At 38.3% G+C, this 24,548-nt stretch overlaps 1 protein-coding gene and 1 long non-coding RNA gene across 3 annotated transcripts in view; one reads left to right on the top strand and one right to left on the bottom strand.

Moving 5' to 3' along the window:
- PRKD1 (protein kinase D1) overlaps positions 1–24,548 on the top strand; it is a 286,605-nt gene that overhangs the window by 50,883 nt on the left and 211,174 nt on the right. The gene's annotated exons all lie outside the window — the stretch shown is intronic.
- Positions 5,401–9,289, bottom strand: LOC111769041 (uncharacterized). Its single transcript, XR_002801773.2, has 4 exons — positions 8,877–9,289; positions 8,239–8,360; positions 6,886–6,949; positions 5,401–6,793 (listed from the first exon to the last, which is right to left on the bottom strand). It is a non-coding gene; the product is annotated as an uncharacterized lncRNA (long non-coding RNA).

Here is a 24,548-nt window from a genome sequence, read left to right as displayed (position 1 = left end):
TGCCTAGAAGAGGCCAGGATCTTTCTCATCTCCAAGCCTTTGTACATGCTGTTCTCTCTGGCTGGAACGCCCTATTGTCTGTTCTTCCCAGAGTTGGCTCCTTCTCCTCCTTCATGTCTTATCTTAAATGTCACTCCTCAGAGAGCTTTCCTCTGACCACGCTATGTAAATAGGCCTCCCCATAACACTCTTTTGTTACATTCTGTTTTCCTTATAGCACAAAGTTCTAAGTTTATATTTATTTGCTTTCTTTATTATTTTCTGCCTCCCCCACTAGAGAATGATGTCAGGAGGGAGTTTATAGACTGTGAGAGTAAAGTTTCTAATGGATTGAAGAGCAGGTGTAATGGAATGAAGGTTTGAGAGAGCTAGAAAGATGGAAGATTATAGCTAGATTAGCTTCTAAGATTTTAAATGTGTAGCAGTTCTCAGGACAACTTTTGGGGTGAGGCTGTGGGTGTGGGAGGCCAGTGTTGAGTGGAGATGAAATGAAGGTTGCTAGAGTTGAGTCTACTGCGTGCTAGGCTTCCTTAGGCATTGGGTACATAAGAGCCTCAAAACAAAATCCAAAGCTCAAAAACCCACCATGGTATTTTTCTTATTGTTTTCAACTTCATTTCCCAATGATGCTGTTTATTAACCTCCTACCTCTGCCACATTCTTTTCCTTAAATTCTGTTTAGGCCTACTCTCTACCTTTCCTTTTTGCCTGTCTAAATCCTGTCCATCCTGTAGGCCTCAACTCTTGGAAGTCCTTTCCAATCACCTCCTTGTCAACTGCCCCCATCTTCCACCGGCGTGTGTTGCCTGTCTGTCCCCTAGACACGTAGAGTCATGTGACCTTTCTTTGTCTGTGCTGCCATTGTGTTTTATCCTTCCTCCCACAGATCTTATTTTCCCAGCTAGACATAAGCACCTGGAATGCATAACAATTCTTCATATATCTTCATAATATCATGTCCCAGTGAAGTCTGTTAGGGAAACCATGGGAAAAATATTTGATAACAGAAAATTGTGAGAATTTCTTTGCATTTATAGCTTCCACAGTATTATATGGTGCTAATACGTAGCTGATTAAGAAATTAACCATTTCACTACTTTGTTTATAAAGTGTTTGTCTTGCCTGTTATTATAGTAAGAAACTGATGGAGAGAGACATACTAGACCTCTAAATGTCATAGTTACCATATTCAAGGCAAATCGTTTTTTTTTTTTTTTGTCTGAAATAATAGCAGTATACTTCCTAAATTTCCATGCCTTGTTTTCTGGCCATTGCTTTGTCTTATCATGTGAACTTTCACAATGATTGATATATAATGAACATCATCATTCAACATGGTTGAATAGTAGTTCCTTTTGCTCATTTGCATTTTTGGAGAATGCAAATTATAGATTTTTTAAAAAATTAAATCACGTTCAAAGAGTATTGAGCACAAGATAACCTTTGTTGATTAAAAGGTGCCTTAAGTTCTTACGAGCCATAATTATCAACAATTATTATTGTATCCCAGATGTATGGAAGTTAATGGATAGTTTTGCTCAGTAAAATACAGGACTAGCAGAGGGTTTGTTATAATAGGCAATCTGGAGAGTAGCCAGGTGAGTGGGATTTGGGATTTCCTGCCATTACCAGGAAGCAGCATAGAGATAACAGCAAATGGTGAGACCCAGATAGCTAAACAACCATGGCCATTTTGATTTCCTCATTTGTAGCATTTTTGAAACTTATTTATTCATTCAGCAAATGTTTATTCAGTGCCTGATCTGTTGTATTGGAGGCTAGAGAAAATTACAAAGGGAATAACCCAAGCATGGTCATCCACCCTCATGATGTTCACCTTGTCTTCACCACCCAGTTGAGCATACAATTTCTTGGCACCTATCTCCCTTGCATTTTGCATGTTAATTTTATCTGATCATTAAGTACTTCCTGATTGATTGATATGATCACAAATATATGTTTATGGCAGTTTTGTTTATATTTTTTATAATTAGATATTCCTTGCACACCTGATTTGTCCCCCGGGAAAATACAGAAAATACTTGAAAATCTGAAAAGAGTACCATAATTTCTCAATTAACTAAAGATACAGCTATTTGAGAAACAACCTGATAAAATAATTTGAGCCTGTGGCTGAAAGATCAGACGTAGAGATAATTCGAGAGCATCCTCCAGCAAACTGAGAATTCAGAGAGATGAATCCACTCGGTCTGTGCTAGGTTTGTTCACATGGACTATTTACTCTTCCAGTTCCTTTATCTCCCTGCCATTCCTAGCTTAGTCCCAAGCTCTGGGGATTTGAACTAAATTACTTCTTCTTAAAGTCACTTCAAAATGATTCATTTTGAGTACCAACCTGTCTCTCAATTTATTTGCACATACCCACACTCACCCTTTGGCTTGTCCTTGTGGGAAGGGACGTTTTAAATGTCGGTTCTGAGCCTTTGAAATGCAAAAATACACTGTTGGTAACAAGGAGCGACATTCTGAGGAGAAAAAGTAGCTATGCTCCTTTTTTCTTTTCTTTATGCTGTCAGTACTGAGGGTCTGTGGGAAAGAATAGGTGTTGAATTCAGAGTGTTGAGTTGCCTAAGGTGTACTTGGGCTATACTTAGAAGTCAGATCGATGGTGCCATCTTTTTTTTTTTGCTGAGGAAGATTTGCCCTGAGCTTACATCTGTGCCAGTCTTCCTGTATTTTGTATGTGGGTCGCTGCCACAGAATGGCTGCCAATGAGTGGTGTAGGTCTGCGCCAGGGAAGTGAACCTGGGCCACTGAAGCAGAGCGTGTCAAACTTAACCACTAGGCCATGGGAGCACTCTCCAGAATGTGCCTTCTTTTTAAGGTCAGAGTCGCCATTTAAAAAAAAGAGAATTGGATTAATTGGCAGATAAATTGAGTTTCCATATTCAGGAACCCTTAAAGACTTTTACGTGTAGGCTCTGCTGTTTGGATGTTGGAGTGAAGCTTTACATATATTTATTTTTTGATTCCTTCAGTAGAGCTATAAAGATGTCTTCTGACCAAGTTACACTGGCAAGAAGATTAATATGTTACCAGTTGAATTCACATATGGTCATTGCCCAGGAGTGACAAAAATGTCCAATTAGTATGATTTATTTCTGCTTTTTAATTTGTAAAATAAATATTCTCTTTAGTATCTTGCTTTAGAGATGGATTCATTTCTTTAACTGATACCATACATCTATATTTTAAAAACAAGTATTTTTTTTTTACTGCAAAATGGTATCATACCATTTAATTTTAGGTTTACTTTAAAAATTATTTTGGCTGTTCTTTAGTCCCTCTGTTTCCTAGAAGTACCTAAAATTGCTGTTTTTCTTTTGCGGTTTTTGAGATCGTATCATCTTACCTTAGATTCTCTGAAAAACTTTGTATGCCTTAGTGATTTTTGTTGGGGGAAAAGTGTGCATTTCAGGACACAGTTCTCCAGGGATAACGGATGTCATCCAAATATAAAGAATAGTAAGAATGTACAATGACCCGAGGAAGTTTGAACACAAAGGGCGAGAGAATGGTGGTCACATTTTCTTTGCTGTGTATTTTGGTGGATTTTCTACTATAGATGAACTTATTTGCGTTTCTCCTTTTCTCTTCAGTTATAAGAAGTCACTTGGTGACCAGAGCAGATAGGAAGACTCTTAGGGCTCGTTTAGCTTTCAACAGTTAGTTCTACAGGTCATTTTGGGTCCTGAAGCCTAAAATCTTTGTTTGAAAGGTGGTAGAGTGAAAATTTGGAGAGAAAGGAAAAACATGAATTGAAGATTTCAAAAAAAAAAGGAAGTTGCTTTAACAGCATCAAGTTTGGATTGGAAGAGAGGAAGGCAAGAGCATTTCAAGAACACTAATGAATAGATGGCTTGGATCTTACTCTTGGGAGTGAAAATTGGGAAGAAAAGAATTTGTGTGCTTAAATATTATTTCCTCAAGAGGACATTCCCATCTTAGACCAGGTCAAGTGTGCCTCTTCTCCTTTCTCATTGCCCTAGCTTCCTGTTCCTTCCAGGCAGCTATTGCACTAGTAAATGTAATTATTACGTGACAGTCTGTCTCTCCCTGTTATTCTTTTCTTCATTGGTATTCCCAGTAAGCATCATGGAGCATGGCATGTGGGCTCCATGTGTTAAAAATACAATGAAACAAAAATGTTGGAAAGACAGACAATTAGAAAAATGAAAAATAAATGGTGAGCACATAATCATGTGAAAACAAAAGAATACAACTTTTGTTATGGTTCCCCAGATGAAGAACAGACAATAGAAATGAAAAATAAGATGGCTTGTTTTCAGCTCCAGGATGGTGGTGTATTGTCTTCATACAGATGAAACATTCAGTTAAAAACACTTTGTTTTTAATTCTACTGTTTTCAAAACACTTTTGTACCTGATATCTTGTTTTTACCTTACTCTACTGAAGGTGATATGAGTAGAAATTTATAATTGGTTTATTGATTAAAACATAAAAAGAATGAGTATGAAATGAAATAAACTCCTTGATTTTTGACTCCTTAACTGACTCTCTTCTGCCTATTTTACTTAATATCTGTGCTTTTCTCACTTGAGAGGTCAGTGAAAGGAAACCCTTGAACGTCTGCTATAGCTATTCAGTAAGAAGTTCTCAGTGAAGAGTAGCGCTTAATCCAACTATTAAAAGTTGCTGTCTTTATCAAAGCCAAAGTTGATTTTGCTCCCTGAAGCTCCCAAAGAAGAAAATGCCTGGTGAAGAGGTAAGATAGAGTTCTTTGTGGTATAATAAAAGCTTCCAGAAATGGTGTGTCAGGATGCAGTGTGTAAGTCAGGGCACCTGTGATTAGAGAGAAGCTAAAACCAACTTCAGGAGTTGTGGCACTAGTCAAACCGTGAGCTCCCTTTTCCATTTTCCTCCCCACAGCTATCACTCGGTACAAGTTAGACTTGGTTTAGGAGGTGCCACTTATAGTTTATTTGGAATACTTTTGTCATTTATTCTGGCTGAAAAATGGTTTAATTTGGCTTGTTCAGTGTATTATCAAATAATTTTTAATTAAAAAATTAAAAAGCAAACGATGGAAGGGAGGGCGTGTTTCACCTAGGCTTGAAAATTAGACTGGCCTGTTTTTTTAGTGAATGTGGAAAATGTAACCTGTCTGATTACAGAATTATCACAGAATTGGGTGAGATAAAGATCCCGGAAAAGCTGGGAAGTTGATGCAGTGGAAAATCTATTGGCCCTGGAGTCAAACGATCTGAATTTGAGTCCAAGTTCTTCTTATCGAGTGACCTTAGGAATGTCATTTAAATTATTTAAGCCTCAGTTGCCTTATTTGTAAAGGGAATAAAAACACCTACTTCAAAGGATAGAAGGTAATATTTATAAAAGCACTTTCCAAATTTCAAATAGTTAAACACATACAAGGTGTTTATTAAATGAGGAAGGCATGGTAATACATGCAAACCTTGGAATGATGTCAGTAAACAAGAGCTAAACTGTGGTCTTAATTTGTAGAGTTACAGCTATAGAAATATCTCGGCGTCAGCTCTAGGCAGCCACATCTCAGATGCTATTTGAGTTGAAGGAGTCAGTTTGAACCACCGCGAGACCTCCGTGTATGGCTTCTTGACTTTGCAGCAAGTCTGAGAGACCTGGTTTGGCTTCCTGCCTTGCAGTTTTCACTGTCAGGAGGTAGATTGTCTGTCTGGCCTGATGTTTAGAAGAGTAGCTTCTTGTCCCCTTCTGAGCTACACGTTGCCTATGCAATTAGTTTGCATTCCATTCTTCTGGCAAAGTGTGGCCAGATATTTTCTACATTAGACCATCTGCTCCTCCACAGCCTTCCGTGCAGTATAGCGGGTCTAAAACCAAGGGGCTTGTCTTATAGTCATTATGATTTTTTTCAGGAATAGTTCTCACAGCGGAAAGAAGAGTACTTGTTTTGGAGATTGTAGGTGTGATATATTTATTCATGTGTATTCCAAGGCAAGTGTTTATTTTCCAAAACCACTTCTTGCTCCTCCCCTCTTGCCCTTTAAGTTTCTAGGAATGAAGAGTTGATTTGACCAGTGCTAAACTATATAGGAAAATGTTCTAAAAACTCACAAAGTACCCTTTAATACATGTGATTTAATGCAAAGATCAGTTTACTCGTACAGATTACATATGAAAGATATTAATTATGCATTGTTTTAAAGAAATAGCTTAGATTGAGTGTGATAGAGTTAGTTATTTTAGAAAATATGTATTTCCTGAGCCTTGTCTCCAACTGATGAAGAATTATGAGTCTCTTTCGAGGCCTTGAATGTTTACTACCAAGTCATGTAACTTTATGATTATTAGTAATTAATTAGTTACTAAATTTCCTTTTCCATCTTTGAATTCTTTTAGTGAGATCAGGGTTATAAAATGAAGCTTATTTTATTTCACCCATTTATCTGTAAGAGGAAGCTGGATGACCAAATATAAGGGAGTTGTTACTGCTGGGCTTTTAAATATGGTTTACAGAGCAGCTGGGCTTTGACTGTTGATGGCCTGATTTGAGAATTATCGCACACTTACTGTGTGAGCCTGTCCAAGTGGGAAATGGTTTGCTATTTCATAACACTTAGTATAAACAATGAATTCATTGGTCTAAGAAGATGGATTCAACCTGCCTTTTGCCATTGGTTTATCAGTTATGGCCTTTTTGTAACTAAAAGGATAATAATTAGTTAGAAATACATGGTATTGTGCCATTCTTCTAATAGAGACTTCTTTAGCATTGGGAGCAGATGGTTCCAGGGGAAGTGACTTTCAGACCCTAAAAGAGAAATAGGTTATAGTGTTCTGTCCCCTCATTTTTCTAAATATAAGTATTTTTTTTCTACAGAAAGAGAAATTGGAAGATCTTACAGTTCTGTGGTCGTGATTGGCTTCAGAGGTCTTTTCAAAGAGAGAGGATGGAGAGTTTCCAGCACTGAAAAAAGGCAGGGGAAGCCATTATACATGTGGAATTTTCTGCTTTTGGTGCAGGTAGAAGCTCTCTTTGAAGGCTTGCCATTTTTCTACAAAAAATCTTCTCAGGGAGAAGTGGTGCCAAGGACAGTCACCAATATCATGACAAGTGATCTCCAGTGTTTCAGAGTGATCAGTGGGGCCTTATTTACAAGGGCACGAGCACCAGCCCAGACAGTAGTCAGGTGCTTGTGAGGTGCAGCAAGAAGTGGAGAACTGAGGGAGGTGGGCCCAGAGCACGGCTCTTGAGGGCTCAAGGATAAACCTCAAGTGTCTTAGGAAGATGTTTCCTGCTCTGCTCAGTCATTCACTCATTCAACAAATAGCTACTGAGATCTACGACTTGCCAGCCACTCTCTTAGGTGAGGACTTCAGCAGCGTGAAAACAGTGTGCACCCTCATGGAGTTTTATGTTTGAGTGGGGAAGGCAGACAATGAACTAACAGGCAAATAAGTGTGTAGATAATGGTCACGTAATGATCTGTGCTTCGAAGAAAACCAAACTGAGATCAGGAGAGAGAGATTGATCAGGCTGCTGCCTCAGGCTGGCTTGTCAGGAAGGCCTTCCCCTCATTTCTTCGTTCTTCCGTGCATCTGCTCAGCTATTAGTTTAGTGAAATTTATTATCATTCTTAAGACAGATGTGGTTTCTGCTTTCAGGGAGTCATGTGTGTGAGTTCTTTGGAAGTTAGAACTCATTTTCCGATACAAAAAAATGTTAAACAAATGAAGTTAAGATTCCTAACTGGCTCACAAAAATCCCCTTTAACCTCATGTTAAAACTTCACTTGGTACTAATGATGGAAGGCTGCCTTCTGGTTCTTGGGAGAAGGAAGAAACCAAGGCATAGGAAGGAAAAGAAGGAGAGGACTTCCCCCTCTTTCCTGGACACCTGGTGGCCCTCTTGTGAGCCGAGTTTTAAATTGACTGGTTTTGGTTTCTCATTTTTCAATCAGATTTTCAGTCCGCCAGACTTTCCTTATTTCCCCACCCTGCCCTTTTTATCCTCACTCGGCCTGCTCTACTCTTAGAAGATGTTCTGTGGTGTTCCAGAATTTTCTCCCTCAGGTACCATGTGAGGAGGGCAGTTGGATTGCACGACTTCCCAACTTCCTGTAAGTGTATGGATGAGGCATAATGTGAGCACAACCCCAGCCTGAACCAAGGAATCTGCATTTTCTAAAGAGGATGCTTTCGTCACTAATTGCTGGGGTTTTAAGCTGCCTAACAAAGCTGAGTGAAGGCACTTACTGAGTGGAGTGTAGAGGAACTCCTGTGGGCGGGAGGCCCCCGGGTCTCGAAGGCCAGCACTTCTTTTCTGTGGCCTGTGAGGTACAGTACGCAGCCCTGGTTTTCTCTCTTTTCTCTTCCTCCTGTGAAAAGACTGGAGTTTCTTCTCTGATGGCTCCCATGCCAGCAAGGGAAGAGAGACAGAGCAGGGACAGAGGCATTTTTATTTTCTGCCTTTTATAAGATGGACATTTGTAGGTTAAGGGGGGTGAGGTGTGGGTAGAGTTGGTCCTCCTGAAGCAGGTAGTCTGACCTGCCACTGTGTGTGGGTGGGGAGCCAGTGACAGTGACAATAACAATGATCATATTAGAGATGGTGTTTTGTGCCTGTCTAATATGCTAGATATTTCACATGCATGCATGATTCCATTCAGTCTTTACCACGGTCCTGCAGGGTGTGTAATAAGACCATCCCCAGAGAAAGAAGGCTGAGAGGTTGAGTAATCTGCCCGAGATAACACGACTAGTAGTGGAGTCGGGATTCAAAGTTGGGTTGATTTGATCCTGAAGTCTCTTTTCTCCTCACTCTCATTATCTCAAAAATAAGTGAGTGATGATTCCAGAGAAACTAGTCCCTTGTTGGACTTGAGCTTTCTTACCTCAGGATCAGTAAGCGGCTCCTGGTGTCCTGTGTGCCAAGGCAAATGGAGAAGGAGGAAAGGAAAGACTGGCAGCTTGGGTTCTTGGTGAGCAGTTTTTCTCTGGTCGGCTCCCCATTGGCTCAGAGGTGTACGCGGCGGTCCGTTCCTCCCTCAGGCCGCGAGACTCCAGCAGGCCTCTTGGGCCCTCTGCGCAGACTCTGTCCTGAACTTGTCCGTCTCTCGCTTTTGAGTATTTAAAGTAGAAACATGGAACAGGGAATTAATGCATTGAGCTGACAAGCCAGTGGGTCCTTCTCCTGCTCGCTATTAACAGGGCCTCCTGCTGCAGATTTTGGATGAAGTTTTATCTATTATTCACACCCTTTAGCTGTTTGTATCTCTTACTCCATGGGGACACTCAGTGATTGTTTGCTTTTAGTCCTCAAAGCACCTAATGAGAAACCTGTGGTTTTTGTGTCTTTGTTCTGCTTAGGGCACCCAACGATCTTTGGTTGTGGTTGTATTACCAGTTATTCAGGTATTTGAACAACTGCCTGCATTAACTGTTTTTGAGGGGGATGGGGAATGGGCGGTGGTGCCTGGGTTGCTGTATTTGGAATGTAAAATGATCTGCTTGGCTCAAGTGCAAAACTCCTTGTAGACTTGGCAAAAGGATTTGTCTTTGACTGTATAGGCTGGAGCTGCTTTTTGGTTTTCCAGTAGTTTCCAATTGGCCAGTTTCAACTTTCTTTCTTCCCTCTGTGATGTGAGGGACTGGGTGCAGCATTCTTTCTACTGGGTCATCCTTCATCCAGGTGCATATGTTTAGTGAAGCCCAACGCTGAAGGAATACAATGGTTCCATTATAATGGGTTTACATACAGTTTATGGCATATCCTCTATTACCGAAGATGATTCTTCCACAAGTGTACTTTTGTGTCAGAAACTTCATCACCAGTGAAGGCAGTGGAATGTAGCATAAAGAGCAGGAATCTCGAGGACCTTGTATGGTCTTATTTCTGTCAATGACTACAAATGTGACCTTTGATAAGTTCCTCTATTTTGTGTGTCTTAGTTTCCTAGCTTATTAAGTAAAGCTATTATTAAGATGGCCTTTCAGGTTGACAGCCAGGTCTCATATTCTGTATTCCAAGGAAGAAATAAAATAGGATAGAGAGAAATGCAGTCTAGGAATGAATAAGACTGACTTGTTAAAAATACATCATGAAATATGGAAACAAGAGCAAAACATGGAGTTACACCTGTAGATCCCAGATTGTATTGAGATCTGGTAGAACGGTATGGATTTTGGGATCCACTGCTATAATTTGCCTTAAAATGCTTCATGATGACAGTATTATATTATGTTTGTGTTAGTTTAAGCCTTCTCTTCTCCACCTCCAAGTGGTGAAATGTCTGTCTCAGGGCGCAATTGTTGGCCTTCTCTTCTCTTTATCCCCATTTACGGGGTTATTTCATCTAGTCTGATGGCCTCAAGTCCTACTGACTTAATTAAATATTATCTATATGGTGATGGCTCCCAATTTAAATTTTTGCCTCGGCCTCTTCCCTGAGCTCCAGGCTTGTATATCGAACAGTATAGTTAACATCCGCTCTTGAATGCTTTTAGGCATCTCAAACTTAACGTGTCCAAAACTGAACTCTTGATTTCTCTTCCCTGCGTGTGTCTCCCACTATCTTCTTGATCTCAGTAAATGGCACTGACATTCCTCCAGTTGCTTGAGTTAACGCTGGTGTTATGCTTGACTTCTCTTTTTCACTTCATCCTATAATCAATGAGTGCTATCAACTCTGTCTTTCAGTGGATCCCCACTCTGACTCATTCTCCTCATCTTTACCACCTCCTTGTGCTTGTCACTGCCACTCTCACCTGCCAGTCTACCAGCTAGCTGGTCTCTGCTTCTGCCCTTGTCTCTGGTCTCTTTTCTTCTCCACAATCTGGAGGTGTCCTTGCTCTACTGTAAACCTTCCCAGTGGCTTCCCATTGCACTCTGAGTGCAAACACCCTTTGTGTGGCCATGGGGCCCTGCGTGATCTGGCCTCCGGCTGCCCTTCTGACTCACCTCCTATGACTTCCCTCCTTTCTCCTTCCAGTCCCTGTCGTGCTGTTCAAGCATGTATGCCTCAGGGCTTTTGAGCTCACTGAGCCCTCTGTCTGGACTGTCCTTCCTCTGCATCTTCATGTGGCACCCTTCCTCCCTTCAGTCAGAGCTCTGCCTAAGTGTCACCTCCCCAGAGAGACTTGCCTAACTGAATTCAAAATACCTCCTTTTTCCCCTCAACCTTGATTTTCCTTACCGGTTTTATTTTTCCTTGTGGCACTTATCATTGTCTGCAATTGTATTTTATATTTACTTGTTAATTGTCTCCCACAGTAAAATGTCAGCTCCATGAGTCAGTGATTTGTTTTATTTATACCTGTATCCCCAGAGCTTGGAAGAATGCCTGACATCAATAAATATTAGTTTTAGTAGGATAATGAATGAATAAATACTGCCAACAACTATCACTACTGAAATGTTGAAAAATACGAAACTTTACTGGTTAGGTATAAAACATCTATGGCATATTTCCTTAATTTTAAGATTGTTTTTGCATTTTATTATTTGAAATCAAGTTGCATCTTACAATTGATACCTATTTTTAATATGGTAGTGAAACATCCCATGCTGTTATTAAATAGATTCATCAACATCGCATTCTAGATTACAAATTTAAGCAAGATATTGGGCATGTGGTTGGTAGGGTAACCAGCACGCCTGGTCAAATATTTAATAAAATAGATACATAGTTTGTTGTTTGGAAGTACTTTGTTTTTCTCCAACTTGGTAGAGGTTTTTGCTGTTTATTCTTTATTATTCTATAAACATTCACAAATTCTTAGGCATTATTTCTGTTGTATGTACACTATAAGTCATACTATAAGTGCCATGTAGATCGTAGTTTTGATTTTTGCAATTGCATTAGCTTTATCAATTTAGCAAAATATGCTGCTGTGTAAATATGTATTTTTGAAATCATATACTATCAAAATCATATGCCGTCTTCCATTTACTAATATTTTTGGAATTCTACATTGATCTTGATCACATTATCTTGTGTTCAGAGTTTACCTGAATATTTTCCAAATGTTGAGCTCTGATGGAAAACATGTAATTTTGCAGCTCTTTTAAAAAGTATGTTTTATGACCCAAAAGTCTTTCTTGGAAGCATTACTTTGGTAGTGTGTTTATAGATGGGAAATATATTAAATATGCGTGTATCTTGTATCTGAGATAGTGCAGCTCTTAATATTTTTGAGCAATAGACATATAGTTAACCTCTCAATAATTTAGTTTTTTCCTTTAACTTTATGCTTTTCCTTTACAGATTACTTATGTTTTGATATCACTTAATAACTTTGAGTATCTTAAGCAAGAAACCCTTTTTGTTTTCAGAATTATAAAGATTATCCATGCATTGTAGAACACTTAGAGAACTCAAAGAAGTCTTGTCACAGTGGCTGTTAGGTGCCTTCCTAATCTCTTCCTTTCTTTATTAATTAGGAAAAACAGCAACAACCACAGTTAGATGGGCGTGCTCCCACCCGCGTAAAGACTGTATCTCCTTGTCACACTGTAGATGGTGATATTCTGGTCAGAAGTGTTGTGTGGTTCTTAGGAGAAATCATCTTAATAGCAAGGGGCTGCCCTGCTTCTTCCCTTTTTCCTCCATCTTGCTGACCTGAAAGGAAATCTGATGGAGAAAGCTCCACAGCCTCACTGGACTGTGAGGCTGAAGGTCATACTGTGAGGCTGGCAGAGTGCTGAACTGGAAGGAGCCTGGGTTATTGATAACTTCGTGGAACCTTCGTACCAGCTCTGGGCTGCTGACCTCCAGACTTTTAAAAAATCTTTAAATTTACTTTTAAATTTTATTTATTTATTTATTTATTTGGTGAGGAAGATTGGCCCTGAGCTAACATCTGTGCCAGTCTTCCTGTATTTTATATGTGGGACACTGCCACAACACGGCTTGATGAGAAGCATGTAGGTCTGTGCCAGAATCTGCTGAAGCGGAGCGTGTGAACTTAACCATTATGCCACCAGGCTGGCCCCAGACTTTTTTTTTTAACGTGGAAAGAAAAATAAACTTCTGTCTTGTTTAAACTATCATTATTTGCAGGCAATAATATGTTTTCCTTCTATGCAGGGATAAAAATTGCCTGTCTTCCTCCAGTCTTTACCTATGTCTGTCTATCTGATACGCACATGTGCACATTCCACACAAACAAACCCAGACAGAGCTGAGGCTAAACTGTTTATAGTGGTCTTAACTGTATTTATATATTTTGTCTCAATATTATATTCTCATTTTCTCATATCATTAAAATTATTTTAAAACATTTTCATTTACTTAACATGTGTATATACCATAATTTGTTTATATCACTGTTTTTGGATGACTTTTGTTTTACTATATAGCAGTCTTTTTCACTTATCCTAGGAATATTTTTATTCATATTTTAACTTACTGAGTATATTTTGTGTCAAAAACCCTATTTAAACGCAGCACATGCATTTCATCTCTCACTTCTCCCAGAGCCCTCCCCTCTGAGAAAGATGCCCTGGCTTGGCTGCACCTTGGTTTTTCTATAACTCCTTGCACTTGGCACTTCTACTTTATTTTTTTCTTCCGTGCTTCCCTCATTTGCTCTTGAGGAAGGTCTGGGGCTTGGTCTGATTACTCACTGCATACTTAGTTTGCTCCGCTATCCCAGTCTCTCCATGCAATAGCTCTGTGCTTCTCTGAGCTTGAGTTTCCTTAGCTGTCAGTTAGGTATAACATCGTTTTCCCTCCATTAGTATCTTGAGGATAAATGAGATGGTGCCTGTACATTGCTTAATACAGAACTGATCCCAGGGTCAATACTTGATTGATGACCTGTTGTCTTCAAGTCTTTGCTCAAATGTTATCTTTTCTAGGAAGCCTGTCCTGTGGCTGTATTTAAATTCTAAACAACCCTTACCCATCACTCTTCATCCCTCTTACTCTGTTTTCTGTGTAGCATTGATCACTTCCAACATACTATATGATTAATCTCTTTATTGGTTTATTAGATCTGTTGCACATTATGTTACTTCCCACCAGAGTGGACGCTTCAGTGAAGGCAGGAATGTTCAGTTTTTGCTTACTGCAGTATCCCCAGGCCATAGAAGAGGGCCGGGCCCAGAGTGAGTGCTTAGTAAATATTTGTTGAAGAGTGGTGCTATTAGTCCATTTAGGAAGTATTGAATGGATAAAAACGTTTGAGGAGCAGTTTATATTTTCTCTTTATTTCTGATTTTAGAGACTCCATGAAAAACATCTATAACTTCTCCAAGCTCCAGAGGATATTTTTCAGGCTCCATATCCTGTCCTTTGTCAACATCTGCTGCTGCTCTGGTCTGGAGCCTCTCGTTTCCATACCACACTTACCCTCTGCGCCAGTTTTCTAGGGCTGCCATAACGAAGTGCCGTAGACTGGGTGGCTTCAATAGCAGACATTTATTGTCTCATGATTCTAGAGGTTAGAAGTCCAAGATCAAGGTGTCAGCAGCGTTGATTTCTTATAAGGACCCCTCTCTTTGGCTTGTAGATGGCCATCTTCTCTTTGTGTCTTCACATGGGTTTTTCTCTGTGCTTCTGTGTCCTAATGTCCTCTTCTTATAAGGACTATCAGTCATATTGGGTTAGGACCCTTAACTGCCTCTTTAGAGGCCCTGTCTCCAAAACCAGTCACATTCAGATGCACTAGGCATTAGAACTTCCAAGTATGAATTTTAGTGGCAGTCACAATTTAGTTCGTAACACCTCTTTTCCTGACTCACCCTTTCTTTAAGCTGCTGGGTAGGACAATCTGTCTGAATTTTCTTTTCTCACCTTTGGACACTGTCTTTTTGATGATCTTTTGCTCAAATCTTTGAGTTGGCCAGTCATTCCCTCCTCCTCACTCCCCCGCCCCCCAGTATCTTCCCCTGTGCCCAGTCCATGTTTCCAGGAGTCTTTCAGAAAATGAGGTAAAGGGAAGGTTGCTTTCGTGCCTGGTGTGCTCACAGTCCTGTGGACATGTCTGTTTGGTTTAGTTGTGGAGAATAATGTGGGTCAAAGATGGACAGCTGGTATCCAGAAAAGGATTATTTTATGTCTTCAAGGCACAATTTGTCAGGACAGTATAACAATTTGGATATTATATACATCCAGATAATATAGCCTCTAAATATCTAAAGCAAGATAAATGGAATTATAAGGAAAAAGTGACAAATCCACGATGGGACTAGATACTTTTTTAACATACTTTGCTTACTAATCTATAGATCAAGTCAGTGCTTTTCCTCCTTTAGCGTATAGCAGAGTCACCTGGAGGACTTGTTAAAACACCCCCACCCCTGGGTTTCTGATTCAGTAGGTCTGCGATGGGACCTGAGGATTTGCATTTCCAACAGTTTCCCGGGTAGTTCTGATGCTGCTGGTCTGGAGATCATACTTTGAGAACCACTGTATCAAACAACTAAAAATGAGAAATTAGTAAGGGCATAGAAGATGTTGACAACAATTAGCCAGCTTGATCTAATGGCCATATTAGAATCCTGTACCCAATAATTAGAAAATAAACCATATTTTCAATCATACAGTGAATGTTTACAAAGTGGACCAAGTACTCTGACATAAAGCCAACTCAGTGAGCAGCAGATGTTGACATAATATAGACATTTTTGATCACTGTACGATTAATTAAAAAACACTGATAAAAACGTAAAAAGAACCCATCTATCTGAAAAGTATTTTTACAAAACTCTATACTTCTAAGTAATTTCTTGGTATGTTTATATAGGGGACCTCAATTCTACCTGTAATTTTTATTTCTTAATAAATAAGAAATCTGTATATGATACAATGTTAAGAATGTGCAAATTGGGATGGTGGTTCCATTGATGTTTGTTTTATCCTATTCTGCAGTTGTTGTTTGTTTTAAATATTTCTAATTAAAAAAATGACGGAGGCTGGCCTGGTGGCATAGTGGTTATGTTTGTGTGCTCTGCTTCGGCAGCTGAGGGTTCTCAGGTTCGGATCCCGGGTGCGGACCTGCACACTGCTCATTAAGCCATGTTGTGGCAGCATCCCACATGCAAAATAGAGGAAGATTGGTAAAGATGTTAGCTCAGCGACAATCTTCCTCAAGCAAAAAGTGGAAGATTGGCAACCGATGTTAGCTCAGGGCCAATCTTCTTCACCAAAAAAAATAAGTAAATAAGATAAATGATTTAGAACCCTATACCCATGTGCATTCAACTTTATGCGGGAGGGCAAAATAGAGGCATTTCCCTAGACTTAAGGGCCCAGAAAATTCACCACCCATGGAACCTATTTGAAAGAATTATAAAATCAGAAAAACCTTAGACTTCATTTCACTCGACTAAGCATTCTTAGATCTTCTCCTATGAAAACTAGTATGTGAATGCAAACAGGGAGTTTTGTCCTCTGTTGAGAATTCCATGTAGCTTCCAAAAGTCAGCAGCAGTGAAGTAACAGTATTTTCTCATGTAGTACAACATTGACTAATCAAGAATGTTTGAAAAATGGATATACTGATGAGGTAAATCTGGCATTCCCAAAATTAATCAGTAAAGCTTTTTACTGCAATGCTTGAAATTCTATCAAAGTTTTCTAAAACATAGGTGTACAGTACTTTTTATATATATATATTTGTGTGTCACAATAAGCACAGTTAGCAAACCTAAATGAATCTTATTAATGACTGAGAATGTTTTAGTTATGATTATTCACGTCAGTTACTATTATTCTCTATATTACAGTAATTAATGATAATACTTTACATTTGCTTTTACTTATATAAGCTTTAGGTACAAAATATAGGCCTTGTGCTGAATTTATACCCGACAAAGCCCTAGATTATAAGTGCCCATTTAAAATAAGTCTTCATACTACTGTATTTCATCACAATTTGTCTTTCTTGAAAGTAGGTTTTTAGTTACTCAAGGGTTTATACAAGTGAATTTGATTACCTCTCTACTTTTATAGTGTTAAGTATGAAGCTTTTCTCAGTACACGTAAGAAAGCTGAATAAACATCCTTAGCACTAATGGCTAATATTTATTAGAAAACATTTGATTGAAAGTACAATGTTTTCTGTATTATGGACCAAATTACATTTTCTTTTAAGGCAGACCAACTGTGCACTTCAGGCTGCAGCAAAGCCAGGAGACCTAAGAGTGTTGGGTTTTGTTTGTTTGTTTGCTTTTTTTCTTTTAGTTTTGGAAATAGTTTAATTTTGAATTCTTTACAAAAAGAACACTTCAGTCATCATGAGAAAAAAGGGTACGTAGTTGCTTCCTCTTCTTTTATAGTCAGTGTATGTATTGGAATTACGAATGGAGGTGCATGATGGTTTTTTTCAGTTTTTAGGGCCATTTAAGGTCTAAATCCAGCCATGGATATAAAGACCTTTTCCTGTGCAAGGAGATAGATGGAATCATTTTAACTACACTTAACGACCAGAAGCTAAGCTCACCATTCTGGTGACAGGTCTGTGGTCATGACTTTATTATGATTTTTAGGAATACTTTGTGGCATCATGTGGCCTGCCATTTCTTCTTCTAACTTCCTTCCTACAAAACCTCATCCTAACCCTGTCTCTCTCTCTCTCTCTCTCTCTCTCTCTCTGCTCTGCCCTTCCCACCTGTTGGCCTTTTCATTGGCCCTAAGGAATGCCAATGTGTTCCATTGCTCACCCCTCAGGGCCTTCATGCTTCCCACCTGCTCCCCTTACTTGAAACGGGATCCTCTGATCATGCTGGTCTTCCGCCCAGAGCAATCTCCTGGAAGGCTGCTTTCCTTGCTGCCTCTGACTGAGGGCGAGGAGGAGGTGTTGGCAAACCTTTGCCCCTGAGGGCTGAGTCCAGACTTTGGTTATGTGATCTCTCAGCAGTTCGCCTCTGCGGTTCCGATGCCTGCCTACACCAGCTGCTGCTCACCTTCACTGCTGTGGGCTGGTGAACTCTTAAGACACTGTTCTAACACCCAAGGTTGCCAATTCCTAGCTTACAGCTCTTTTTGTCACCTGTCGCCTACCATCAGTCTTGATGAGCTCTACATCTGCAGCATTACGTAATAGTTCTTCAAGGTCCTCAATACCAGTGACCACTTTTTCACCCCCTGACCTTGTAACAAACTCCCTGGGTTCCATCCTGCTCTCAATTACCCTATTAATTGTCCTAGTTCACTGCTCTGATTTAAGACTGAATGGTTCAGAATCGTCAGTGACGCCTCAAGGTTTACCAAATGGAGTAGCAGAATGTCAGCCTGACAGCCCAGCCTCAGTCCCCTCAGTCAGCTCCAGTTTACTTTGCGAACACCTTAATTTTCCCGCTGGCTGGGTGTGCCTGGTATTTCCAAGCACACTCCTTTTGGTTTGAAATGCCCTCTTCCCTCCAGTCTGTTTCAATTTAGCCATGCTGTAGTGAAAACCCAGCATAACTGCTACCTTCTCAATGGAGCCTGTCCTGATTGTCTCATCTGGGGAGTCCTCTCTATCTTCTGATCTCCCATGGTACTTAGTTCATACCTTTTAAATGATGTTTATTATACCTTTTTATTTTTAATATGTTTTATTTGGCTTTATGATGGCATGAAGTATGAAAAGGGGTCCTGTACCTCAGGAAGAATATATATATATGTATATATATATATATATATATATGTATATGTATATGTATATTTTTTGTGTGGTGAGCAAGATTGGCCCTGAGCTAACACCTGTTGCCAATCCTCCTCTTTTTGCTTAAGGAAGACTGGCCCTGAGCTAACATCTGTGCCAGTCTTCTTCTGTTTTGTATGTTGGACGCCTCCACAGCATGGCTGCACACCATGATGAGTGGTTTAAGTCTGCGCCCAGGATCTGAACTGGCGAACCCTTGGCTGCCAAAGTGGAGCTTGCCAAGCTTAACCACTACGCCACCAGCCTGACCCCAAGAATATATTTTTTATTATGCCTGGATTTTTAAATAATTTCTTCAAAAAGCACAGCCCAGAGGTGGCAAAATTTCCGAGTCTGGTCAGTACAAATTAAGGAAATGAGTCTTTGAACGAGAAGCAGCCAATTTTTAATCAAAGTTGGTCTGAAACATCAACTAATTTCTTTAAATCTATACTATTATGCCTGTTGAGATAAACTCTACTATGTAATCATATGATTTTTCACCCAATAAAAAAAGCAAAAGCTGAATCTCTCATCCAATTTTCAATTATTCAAGCCAATAAAGGCAGGAAATAGAAAATGGGATGGAAAATATTAGTGTCCAGCAGCACAACCAAATTGCTAAGTAAAAGCAATGAATAGTTTTGATTTTTTTCATTTTTTTAACTGCTCCAGCATGTCCATAAAATAAATTTATTTTTTTAAGTGTGTTGGAATAGCATTCACAGCGTGAGTATGCATAACACAATTTTTTTTACATGACACGTTTTTAATTAAATTTACTTGTTGGTTAGTGTTACCACATTTGTTTGTATTGCTTTGTATGTTAATTTTAATTTGTCAGATTGTTCACAAATGGAAAAGGATAAGTCAGTTCTTCAGAGGAAGAAATGGGTCTCAACACAGCATTATGTAATAGAAGATAATAATACATAGCATTTAAAAACATGGACTCTGGAGTCCGATGCCTGACTGTGAACCTGAGCGCCACCATCTTTAGCTGTGTGACCTTTGGCTAATTACTGAACAGATATGAGTTAGCTTCCTCCTTCTTAAATGGGGATAATATTTACTTCATACGATGTAAGAGCATTAATGAGATAATCTTTGTAAAATGCTTAGTAAGGTGCCTAACACATAGTAATTGCTATATAATGTTAGTAACTTATTGCTATTTTAATAAATGTGTTACAATGTAGTGCCACTGATATTTAGTGGAATAGAAAACAAAAGCATTGGGAGAAAAATTAATGATATGTAAATTATCTATAAAATAGAAAACCAAGCATTAAATAATTAAGAGTATGTTTTATTTAATGTGCTTTGTTCTAAGACTGAGGGCTAGCCAAACCTATAACTTAGTTATATATATGAGGACTAATGTTAAATAAAAATAAATATTTTATTGAAATACCGGTGATGTTTGCACTATCTGAAAGAAACTAGAATCATTTTGAGGGGAAAAAAATTCGCTTAAAAAAATCAGGCCTCTATTTCAAAATAGAAAGAAGAAAAGAAAAACGAAACAAGAAAAGTTAGACAACAATATGTCAACACAAACAAACCAGATAAACGGCACAGCTATATTTTGCCCAGATCACAACTTGGATTTATGAGCTCCCCCAGCCAGAACGATGAACAGCTGGCAGCTTCTCTCTCTGCACAGCCAGTTTGACGAAACTCAGTAAAAGTTTTTTTTCACTAAGAAACCCTGCTTGAAAATGTGTAGTTTAAAACGAATTAAAAGTTCTAGGAACACATATAATTTAATATTAAGAGCCAAATAGTTACTTTTTAAAGGGAGAATAGGTCTATTGCTGTGGGAAGTCTATAGAGAGGGCCTCCATGGGGCAGATGGAGAAGGACGTCTCTTTCAGAAGACAGCTGCCTGCCTTTGCTCTGCGTTTTACCTTGAGAGGTTCAAATAGCTGCTCTCGAGGGTTTTCTTTTTCTTTTTTTTTAAAACTCACTACTATCTGTTCAGTAATGGGTCTGATGGGTAGAAGATAGAGGAGTAAAAGGGATTGCTTTTTTCTATATGAAATTGAAATTGGTTGAATTCAACAAGTAGCAATTTCAATGTATAGGAAGATAAATTCAACTACAGTAAAGTTCTCTCGGAGATAACTCAGAAGATGGATATGTGGTCAATTGTAAAGCGGAATCCTATATTATACATATTCTTATACTGAAATGTTTCCTATTTGGTGGGGGGAGGAAGGGCTGTTCCGTTCTCTCGGTTCTGGAAGCAACAATAAATTTCTGACATCATCAGAATCCATTTCCTCTGAGGCACACTGCCTTCAGTTTGTGAGTAGTGGTTTTTATTTCAGTAGATACATTGAAGAAAGGAAGTTGCCCATCCCATTTTGGGCAGCTGAATGTTGAAGTGAGATTTTAGTTTCATGGCTGCTGTTTAGGTCCTGGAGACTGCTGTGTGTGTGTGTGTGTGTGTGTGTGTGTGTGTGTGTGTTTGTGTGTGTGTGTGTAGTTTAGCAGGCTTATTATAAAGGAATAGTATTTTGGAGATAATTTTCTTAATATCTTATTTTACATCAAAGGAAAATGAGGTTTAGTGACTTACTCGTAGTTCCATAACTAATGGCAGGGTGTTAGAGGTGCAGAACTACTTAAGGTACTGATGACTCAGCCATGTGATTTCCAAAAGAACAGTCCAGAATAGGGAAAGTGTTCATTAGGTGCCACCTTTCAAAAATGGATTGTTTTCAACCTCTGTACTTTTGAGATAGATTATATTTTTAAAGAAATATTTTATAATTAATGAATTATGGGGAAAAATAGATTTTGTCCTTATAATCTCATCTCTTACATAATATTCTTCAGTTGTACATACCGTTTGTATTTCCAACTTCTCTGAAAGCTTAAAAATGTAGGTTACCCCTGTAACAAGAAAAATCGACTCCAAAGAAAGAAGAAAGCATATACAAAGTATGATACCCAGAGATCAACGGGGGATAAAATAAAAAACCACAGATGATGAGCCAATTGAGAAAATGTATAATCATATAAGTTACTGGGATCCTTGTTAAGATGAATAATGTTATTTCAATAAAAATTGTAAATATTTTTCCTTAAAAATATGAAGTGAAAAGATAATTCCACTTAAATGAAATGATGAATTCTGAATTTTATTGATAATAACAAAGGGTTTAAATAGTCACTTGGAGGGGCGTTTTGCTCAGTGCATAGAAGGAGTTAGTCCACTTCTTGTTCTCTTAGTTTTCTTTGAGGAAATTACAAATAATGGTGCCATTTCCAAAAATTTGGATGAAAACATATATGCTCATATGAATTTGAATTTATGGTGCTAATCAAGAGGAAAAAATAGATAAACTTTACTATCTCAAAATTAAAGATCCTGTGTAATAAAGGACACTATCAACGAAGCTAAAAGCCAAGTCAGTCTGAGAGAAAACGACATATATAACAGACAAATAGAAAAAAAAACTTACAAATCAATAAGAAAAGTATAAACAAGACAATGGGGGAGTGAGTGAACGATAAATGAATTAAAGAAGGGGAAATCTAAACAATTAATGCACTAACCCACAGGGAAATGTATAAAATAAGAATACCACTTCATATGCACTAACACAATTTAAAAGTTTGGACATAGGCATTAGAGAAGATTTCGCGGGAGAGTTGAGTGGGGCTAAGACTCATATGGAAGATGTTCGTAAACAGCTCCTTGCGAAGTGCATTCAGGAGAGTGTTCTTTCGTTGTATAGCGATAATGATAGCCATTCTGTACGGCTATCTGTATAGTGAGTGAAACCCACTAAATGGGGACAACCACTTTGGAAAAGTATTTGGCCATATCTAGTGAAGCTGGAAATGCACATATACATTGAGCCAGAAACTTCTACAGAAATTTCTACAGACTTGTACAAATATGTTCACTATAACATTGTTTGTTATGATGAAAAACACAAACAACTTAAATAATGATATAGTATGTTCATAAGATGGATATAACTAGAAATTAAAAAAAATGACCTGATATACATACATATATTATATGGACAGATCCCCCAAGAATAATTTTGAGTGACAAAGCAACAAACTTGTAGAACATAACATGTACTATATACATAAAAAATATATATAAATAAAAAATAATTCTATGTATATCTGTTATGAACACCTATAGTAAGTGATTATTAAATAATCGTTGAATTGTTAAAGCATGGGCTGGAAGAATACACAGCATATTTAGGAAGGGATGGATACAAATAGGGAGAACAAAAGGACTAAAAAATTATAAACCCTTACATAGAATGGGAGATAAAAAACATTTGATTGACTACTGGATGGTGATTGAGAAGGACTGGGTATAGATCTTGTTCTGCTCCTAATTTAATTATGACCTTAAACTGTCTGGCATCAATTTCCTTACCTCCAAAACAAGATGATTTTATTAGACCATCTTAAGTGTTTCTTCCAAACTTGAAAATTTTCTGAGCTTTGTAGCTGTGTGACACTAGCTTTATTTTCTAAACGTGCTGTGTCTCAGTTTCCTCATCTGTAAAATAGGACTAATAGTAGTATCTACTTAATAGGGTTGTTTTGAAGGGTATGTGAAATAATCCACGTAGACCGCTTAGCTCTGGTCCAGGCCGGTGTTATCACTCCATAAATGTTAGCCACTACAGCCATGACTTTAAGGTATAAATTCATGAAACGGATCAATTATGGCATACTTTAATCATAAGGAATATTTTCTCCTTTAGGGATTTCTTTTAGATAAGAAGTTTTTCCAAGATATTACAATAAACTTGGTATATTTTTGGTTCCCAGGGACTCGTGTCTCATGTGAAATAAGCTGGTCATACTTTTTCTAAATGTTGATGAGATTGTAGTTTTTAATCTGGAAAAGAAAACATGTATGTATGAAATAAGGAAAAATTTAAAACATTGTGTTAGATGTGATTTTTTCCTCTGTATTGATTAGAAGGTAGACGGTCTCCTTAACCATGTTCTTTTGCAAGTCTGCTGATTGTTATGGTTAAATGTATCCACACTTGAGGAAGACTGAAAAAATATTTTATTGAGAAAATGGCATTCAATCCTCTCACATGAGAATGGAGACACAGAATACCTCCAGGGTAGACCTGAATTAATTCTTACATATAATTCTGTAAAATACAGATTTCTTAAATGAGAAGATTTGACAATGTGCATAATTTAATTGTACAAAGACAAACTCCACTCTGAATGTCTCCTTGGCAAACGAAGGCCCATTAGGCATGTTTCAATACACACTCTGCGGCGGAGGGTGAGGGGGGGGAGGGACAATTTGCAGCACACTGTATCTACTTTATGGCTACTGATTTTAAACAAATTTCAGATTACCCTTATTGTCTAATCATATGTTTGGGAGGATGGGCTATTTATGAGATGTTAGCTTTCCAGATGCTCGAACAATGTGCTTTAAATGCTGTATTCATAAACCAGCCCCCAAAATGCAGCAGATTAGCTGTTTCTAATCTTTGAATTCAGAACAAACGTTAGAAAAAGGAACACTTGCAGAGCTGTGTCGTCTCTATTACCTCATTAAACTGTATTTATAAATGAAGTAGACAGAGGAGCAAATGTCTGCACAAAACATTGCTCCTCCATTAATATTTTCTTTATTACAAAAGCACTTTCTATGAGATCTGTCAGCCTAAAGGAAATAAGGGAATCAGTTGTCTTTCATTTTTGTGTTTTGTTTATTTTCCCTGATTGGCAAACGCAAGTTTAAAAGAAATATTTTAGCAGTAAATATGAACTTAGTGAAATAAAGCGTAGCACGTGACTAGGAACAACATCTGGTTCAAAGTATTCATAATGCAAGGATTTAAGTGGGGAAGTTGTTTGAACTTGAGCAAGGTTGTATTTTTCTTCAACGTGAGGTTTCTGTGTTAGTAGAG

Source organism: Equus caballus, chromosome 1, assembly GCF_041296265.1.
Source record: "Equus caballus isolate H_3958 breed thoroughbred chromosome 1, TB-T2T, whole genome shotgun sequence".
In the NCBI taxonomy this organism is placed as follows: Eukaryota; Metazoa; Chordata; class Mammalia; order Perissodactyla; family Equidae; genus Equus; species Equus caballus.
Note: the sequence above shows the minus strand (reverse complement) of the source record. Positions and strands in the feature narration are given on the sequence as shown.